Below are 8215 nucleotides of genomic sequence, written 5' to 3'. Positions count from 1 at the left end.
TTTTTTTTTTTTTTTTTTTTTGTACAGAAGCTGCAAACATAGTATGTAAGGTCTTTGGAATAAGTCTAGCTACAGATCACCAAACTCTTTAACTCTGCCAACTACTCACACTTGATACTTTAAACAAACCCGAGAGTCTTGTTTAGTAATATATATGAAACTCATATAACTCAGTAGTAAAATAATGATGATAATAATAATAACCTAATTTAAAAATGGGCAAAAGATATGAATAGACATCTTTCTGAAGAAAACATACATATGACAAACAGGTATATTCAAAGATATTACCCAACATCACTAATCATCAGGGAAATGCAATCAAAACTGCAGTGAAGTATTACCTCACATCTGTTAGAATGGCTCTCATCAGCAAAAGGTAAGCGTTGACAAAGATGTGGAGTAAAGAGAATCCTTGTATACTGTTGATGAGAATGTAAATTGGTATAGCCATTGTGGAAACCAGTATTGAAGTTCCTCAAAAAATTCAGCAATCTCATTTCTAGGTATATATTCATAGGAAATGAAATCTGGATTTCAAAAAGATATTTACAATCCCATATTCAGTGTAGCATTATTTACAATAATCAAGTTATGGAAGCAATCTAAATGACCACTGACAAGTAAATGAATAATGAATATGTGATATATACGTACTATGAAATATTATTCAGCCCTAAAAAAGAAGATCCTGCCATTTCTGACAACATGAGTGAACTTAGGGTTAAGTGAAATAAGCCAGACAAAGAAAGACAAATAGGGCGTGATCTCTTAGATGTCAAATCTAAATTAAGTCAAACTCATAGAAGCCAAGAGTAGAACAGTGGTTGCCAGAGGCTGAGGGGTGGAAATTGGGAGATGTTGGTCAAAGGGTACAAAATTATAGTTTTGCAAGATGAATGAGTCCTGGAGATCTAATTTGTAGCATCATCACTGCAGTTGACAATACGATATTTATACTAGAAATTTTGCTTTTAGAGTAGATCTTAAGTGTTCTCACCGCAAAAGAAAAAAAGAAAGAAAAAGAGAGAGGGGGAGGGGTAAGAGAGAGAGAGGAGGAGGAGGAAGGGAAGAAAATGGTAACTATGTGAGGTGATGGATATATTAATTAGCTTGATTTTGGTGAGAATTTCACAATGTATACATATGGCAAAAATCAAATTTTATGCCTTAAATATATACAATTTCTATTTGTCAATTATACCTCATTGAAGCTGGAAAAAAAAATCTATAATGTGCAAAGGGCTGCACTCTCAAATCCTAATGGGCATCTCAAGATCTCAAGAGCAAGATCTCATGCAGCATTGTCACTCATAAGGGGCAGCTGAAAGGAAAAGGAGAAATAGGGAATTTACTCAACTTTCTGCAGGGTTTTCCCATCAAACACCTGGATCAGTTTGCTTGAGTTACCAGGACTTTCTTTATCCAAAGAGACACACACAACAAGGCTCCTGAATCAGAAGATAGAACACTTTCCTGTTACATTTCTTCCCTGAAGAAGTTTATAACAAAACCATAAACAAAATGAACAAAAACCATAAGCAAAGAATCAACCCCTTGCTAGCAGCAATATGCATACATGTAGTGTGTGGATGTGGATGTGTGTGTAGTGTGTTATGATATTTTCAGGACGTGAGATGGAATCAGCATTCCTGGTTCACATTAGCCTAAGGAAGAATCTAAATGGGATGGGAATATACCTCTTTGTCCAGCCATCAAATTGGGAAATGACACTAACAGAAAAATGAGGGAAAAGTTGGTCAGGTCAGGACCTTCCTGGAACAGAGTAATGCTGACTTCTGCAGTGAGGTACTGGAATGGACTAGAAATGAACAAAAGATGGAGACAAGCAAGTATAACCAAAGGACACAAACACGTTAGAAACTCTCAGCAGTGTGCTAGAATGCATGCTAAACAGTAAGAGCAATCTGAAATGACTCCTCCCCTGTGGTTGAATCTGGCAAGATGCTCCTTGATCTCTCTTTCCTCATCTTGGCCTTAAGGAAAGGAGTCTCAGACTCTCTTCCATGCAAGATGGGAACTTGAAATTTGATCTCTTGCATTCTGTCTTTGCTTGTTACCCAGGCAAATGCAGAGGATTCAGTAAGAGGTCCTGTAAGATACCCACACCGCAAGATGGAGGCAACTTCACAAAGAAGGCTGTCGCGCCAGACATCTGATTAGACAACATACACTTTGGTGTTATATCTTGGAGCTTTTGTACTATTTATTATAGTACAAAATAATACTGTTGATTTTTTGATAGTTCTTATGCTAACAGCCCTAACATAGCAACTTTTAAAATTCAACCTTATAACACTTCATATATCATGAACAAGATCAGGCTACGGATCAGAAGCATATCACCCTTTCCCACATGAACACACAGCATTAATGGGCACAGTTATATTTGAGGAGAGCCTTTAGAAAACTTAATGTATTTGTATGTAGATGAGCTTCTTTACTAAAAGCAAGAAAAAGAAAGAAAAATAGGCCTTTGTGCCAATTAGTCAACAGTAAATATCAACAGAATAAAAATAAAATGCTTTAACTAATTTCACCTTAAAAGTTTCTTTTGAAAAATAGTAATTTTAAAAATGACCCATAAATGAGGTTGGATAAAATAAATATCAGTGAAAGTTCACTGACTAAATGGGAAGAAATCAGGATTCCCTATGAGTGTGGGGAACCTTTACTAGGGGAAATCCACTCTGAGAATTTTTGAGAACTTACAATTGAAATTGCCCAGCCTCAGTTAGTGCAACTTAAGGCAATATATTGAACAGAGATGAGAGATCAGTACTACCCCACATTTCCAAAGGAGAAAAAAGTTGTAGAAAGATTCTGAAATGGATAATTAAAGGAATGATTTATAAGATTTTTAAATTGAAAATATGATCATTTGGAATTAAGGAAGATTAACTAATAAAAAGTCAGCTACAGTCTTTCTTTTCTATTATTCTAAGTCATTCAGTAGATAGATTGGGGGATGTTGAAAACAGAGAAACAATTTTTAGAATTTATTTTATCATATTATAAAAATTAATCTGACATAAAACAATCTTAATGACAAAAAATATTAAAAAAATAAAGATTACTATTCATCCCACCACCAGGAGACAATTACCATTAGCATTTTCATTCAATACACATTTTTAAGCATTCAAAACACAATTTCTGAATATCATTAAAACTTTGGTAAAGACAAGATATCTCTGTAAACAAACACAAATTGAATGGTTATACAGTAGGTGGATTCGTGATTTGGTTAAATGATTCTATGCAAAATATCAATTAATGGATCAATGCCAGTCTGGGAAAAGAACTCAGAAGAATGTCTTCACCACTATGATCAATAATTTTATCAGTGTCTTGGATGATGAAATTAATTTGTGGTTTATCAGATTTTCAGACAATATGGAACTGTAAGTAATTTCTACAATAAGATGATGTCATATTTTTCCTAAATGTATTGAACGCTTTGAATGATGGGTTGAAACAAATTAGGTGGCAATTAATCGACATATAAAGTACAAAGAATTCTGAAAAATAACTGCAGGACTACCACAACAGGTGATGTGGCTAAGCATTCATTTTAAAAAAATAAATTCACATAGGCATAGGGATCATGCCAGGAGAATGTCAGTTGCATTATCTGGGGATGTTCAGGCTAAAGAAGAAAAGATTCAGGGAGATCAGCAGAGATGTCCCATGGAAAAGCAGCGCTTCTCCAATTTTAATGCTCATGATTTGTGTTTCTGACCAAGATGGAGTAACAGATACTAGATTATGTAAGTTACACTTTCACGCAAAATAATGAAAAGGTGGGAAAAACATCTGAGAGAACTTTTTCAAAACTTTGCACATCAGGCAAAGAAGGACAGCAAACTCTGCAAGTCACAAATGAATGAGGTGAGTCCTATGATTGTGCCCAGTGTATTAGATGGAAAGAGTTTCCAAGCTGTGGCACTGAGGGGAAATGCAGACAGAGTGCAGAAGACTGCATGCATTGCGAAGACAGAGCCGAGAGTTCAGGGAGACCAAGGCTGCTAGAGTTCACGGGGCAGAATACCAGCGAGGAAGGAGAAGTCCAGGAGAGAACTCTGAAGCTCTTCCTAGGGTTTCCCCAACTTCAGTACAGGGCTGAGTATTGCTTAGTTCCCTAGTGAGAGGTAACTGCCCAAGGTCAAGAAAGTATTTGAGAGAACAATAGCAGGTCTCAAAAAGCAGGGACTAGTTCCTGTTCCCACTAGCCAAAGTGAAAACCTCATAATTCATGTGGCATTAGATAGAGTACCCGAAAGAGTATTTTCCTCAGTAGTGGAGCAAAAATTAGCTCTTTCCTTGACACTAATCTAGTTCTACTTGTCAAATATTAAAAGAAAGAGGAAAAAGGATCAAACTGTCTTCAGTAACTTAAGTACATCCTAGAACAGAGCTAAGGAATATTTGTAAAAATGTAAAAATTTTCAGTAATCAACAAGGTAAAATTCACAATGTTTGGCAATCAAAACTTAGCAGACATGCAACATGAAGAAAAATATGATCAATTTTGAGGAAAATTAATCAATTGAAATTAATCCATAATTGAAAGAATTAGCAGAAAAGGACATTTAAAAACAATTATTATAACTGTATCGTGTATGAGAAAGAAGCTAGAAAAAAATTCCATGCTAAGTAGAGACATGGAAGATTAGAAAAAAAAGTTGCAAATATAAATTATAGAGATGAAAACAAAAATGTCCAAGATGATAAATACTCTGGATAAAATTAGAAGTAGATTAGACATTGCAGAAGAGAGTATTAGTAAATTTGAAGATATAACCATAGAAACTATCTGAGTGAAACACAGAGAAGAAAAAGAGAAGTGTATGAGGATTTCTCCCCACTAGCGAGCAAGCAATGAATGCTGCAGCAGACATCATCAGGACGCCCCCAATTCCCATCTGGGCACCCCTCAATTCAGTTTCGACAGTACCTGAAGATAGGGTCAGGTCCCACACGTTGAGGGTACAGTTCCACAAGACTGCCCCCTACTTCAGATGTCAATCACAAACTCCAGGTTGTTTTACCTGTGTATCTGACAGACGAACTATAAGTCCCCCCATTTTTGGGTTCAACTAATTTGCTAGAGCAGCTCACAGAACTCAGGAAAACCCTAATGTCTACTGGTTTATTATAAAGGATATTAACGAAGGATGCAGCTGAAGAGATGTGTAGGGAGAGGTATGGGAGGTACGGGAGGGGGAGTGGAGCTTCCATGCTCTCCTCTGGTGTGCCCCCTCCAGGAACCTCCACTTGGTCAGGTGTCCTGAAGCTCTTCAAAAATAGTCCTTGTGGCTTTTTATGGAAGCTTCATTATATAGGCATGTTTGGTTAAATGATGGCTATTGGTAATCAACTTAACCTTCAGCCCCTTGCTCCACCCTGGAGGTGTGAGGTCTGTGACCAGCCCCCATCTGGAAGCTACCTAGGGGCTGCCAACCATCAGCCAACTCATTAGCATAACAGAAACATCACTTTGGAGATTCTGAGGATTTTAGGAGTTGTATGCCAGGAAATGAGGATGAAGACCAAATACATATTTCACAATATCACCATCAGATATCCCACTCTAGCTATTTACTCAAAAAAAAAAAAAAGAAAAAAAAAAGAGAAAAGCAAGCATGTGTCCATGTGAAGACTTATATAATAAGTATTCAGAGCAGCTTCATTTATAATATAAATATAGAAACAATACAAATGTCCAGCAAAGGGTGAATGGATAAATTGTGGTGTACTCATATGATGGAATACCATTCAGCAATAAAAAAACTTAGCTATTAATACATGCATCAACACTGATAATTCTCAGAGATGAAAGAACCAAAGTTATTTTTAAAAAAGTACCTGTTGTGTTTTTCCATTTATTTTTAAATCTAGGAAATGCAAATTAATCTGTGACAGAAAACAGATCAATGGTTGCCTGGGGATGAGGAGGTGGAAAGGGTCAGTGAATTATAAAGAGACTTGAGGAAACTTCTAGGAATGATGGTATGCTCATTACCTTGATTGTGGTGCTATGTATACACCCCTAAAACAAGATAAACATTTATTAAAATGTTCACTTTATGTGCACTTAATTTTATGTGCCACTCAATAAAGCTATTTGAAAATTTCTAATATGCAATCACCAGGGGATCTTTTTTAAATGAAGATTGAGTCAGGGGTTTGGAATGGTGCCTGAGAACCTGCATGTCTAGCAAACTGCCCGGGGGTGCCGTGTTGCTGGTCCCAAGATAATCTTTGAAGTAGCAAGGGCCCAGATTCATAGTTGGGAGCCTAGACAACAGGTATTAGGTTAAGATCTTACAGAGAAAGAAAGGGGATCTAGTCAAGAAACACACTCCACCATGGAACAGCAAGATTTTTGTTACAAGAGGTGTTAAGAGAGTTCTCAGTCTTCAGTTATGCTGTAGAGAGGCTGGGATTAGAACATTTCTAAGCTTCCTTCCAAGGGTAAAATTAATAATTCACCGAACTTGAACTTCAAGTAAATATGTTTTATAAACTGGCAATCTTGGAGCTGTGCCAGGGCATGGGTATGCTGGCCTAGTGAGAACGACACAAGGGCAGCAGGCTGGGGAGTGACCTACCTAATGAGAGGGCGCATCGGTCATCCAGCCAGCATATAATTATTAAGCAATTGCTCTGTGCTTGGTACAAAAGATACAGTTCTGAACTTGGCAAAGTGATCATTTTTAAAATGCCACTGTTTAAAAAAATGCCAGAGGGATTAGATATGTGTTCCTACTCATAAACATTCCAAAACATTGAATGAAATAGGAAATAACCAGTCTATATAGTCACAAGAGCCTAGAAAAGACAGATCAGCAGCAACAGATCAACTTCACAGTCAGTGGAACAGATTCTAATTTATCTAGGAATTCTCAAAGAGTTTTTTTTCTCAGTTGCTCTGCCAGAATATTACAAGAATGACATTTCCCTTGAACTACATTTCAACTTGATATTGATTGACACTTCCTAGGTGGGAATTATGTGTCTTTTTTCTTCTCCTATCATGGCACATCCGATGTTATACATGTAACATGGGGTTGCGATATTGTCATATTCACAAGCAAAATAATGCCACCATAGGTTTATTAGCAGATGCATTGCTCATCGCTTTCATCTCCTGAAAGGAAATAAGCTGTCACAAAGGCTCAGGATAAGGAAGGTTACTTTTTATCTCAGTGCACTTCATTAGCAAAATAGAGACATAAATAGAATTTCTTAATCCATATGACACCTGTCACAAAACATAAAAAAACCCGACTTTCTCATTTAAAACTAAGCCAATTTTCTCCATGTCATCTGTATTCCTATATGGTTTGAATAGTGACAGGATTTCAGAAGTCTTGGGTTTTCTCCAAGTTTTTCTTGACAACTTGTTCTTTCTTGAAAAGAGCCATGCAATTGCCACAATCACGCTGGCTTATAAGAAACCCAGCAAGCTCAGTGGGGTTTATTAATATAAGTCCATTTTCTAATACTTGGACTAAGAGGAGGTTTTTTTCTTTCTCTTCTTTTTTTTTTCCTGTTTTAAAGAAGAAGCAGTGCAGCATAGAACAGTGGTCTTCAAAGTTGCATCACATTGGCCCTGGCGAACTTATCCAACCACAGAGGGTTGGGCCTGCCCCCAAGCGTTGCTCATTCGGTAGGTCTATGATGGAGCCTGAGAATTTGCATTTCCAGTTCCCAGGAGATGATGTTGCTGCCCTCTGGTGACCCCACTTTGAGAATTGGCATAAAGGTTAAGAAGGTGAGCATGAAGGTTAAGAAAGTGAGTATTGGAATTTTTTTAAAAAGGGGGCTGAGGGATAGAGTATTTATTCACTACCTTATTAGTTGTCTACACCCTCTCCAGTAAATTTTTAAAATTCTGTAAGCCTCAGCTGCCTCAGCTTTCTCATCGGTAAAGAAAAATAATAATTATATCAATCTCTTTTTACTATTGAGAGGATTACAACAATGCTCGTAACCAATTTATCATGGTTTGGCAGGCGCTAGACACTAAATAAACATTGGCCAACACATCATCATGAAAAGTAGTTGTAGTAACAGAATCATATAGGTAGGTACCATTTGGAAAGGGTATCACTGGTCTTGTAACCAGGTGAGTATTTTCCTGGCTCTTCAACCTGGAAAGCTCCTTCCTTTCTTATCCAGGAGCTCT

The 8215-nt window shown here is 37.0% G+C and overlaps 1 protein-coding gene across 1 annotated transcript in view; it reads right to left on the bottom strand.

Moving 5' to 3' along the window:
• The window catches only part of GRM7 (glutamate receptor, metabotropic 7), a 1039395-nt gene that overhangs the window by 819363 nt on the left and 211817 nt on the right, over positions 1-8215 (bottom strand). The gene's annotated exons all lie outside the window — the stretch shown is intronic.

Source organism: Propithecus coquereli, unplaced genomic scaffold (assembly GCF_000956105.1).
Source record: "Propithecus coquereli isolate 6110/MARCELLA unplaced genomic scaffold, Pcoq_1.0 Scaffold60, whole genome shotgun sequence".
Taxonomy (NCBI): domain Eukaryota; kingdom Metazoa; phylum Chordata; class Mammalia; order Primates; family Indriidae; genus Propithecus; species Propithecus coquereli.
The sequence above is the reverse complement of the archived record's forward strand: the minus strand, read 5'-3'. Positions and strand labels throughout refer to the sequence as shown.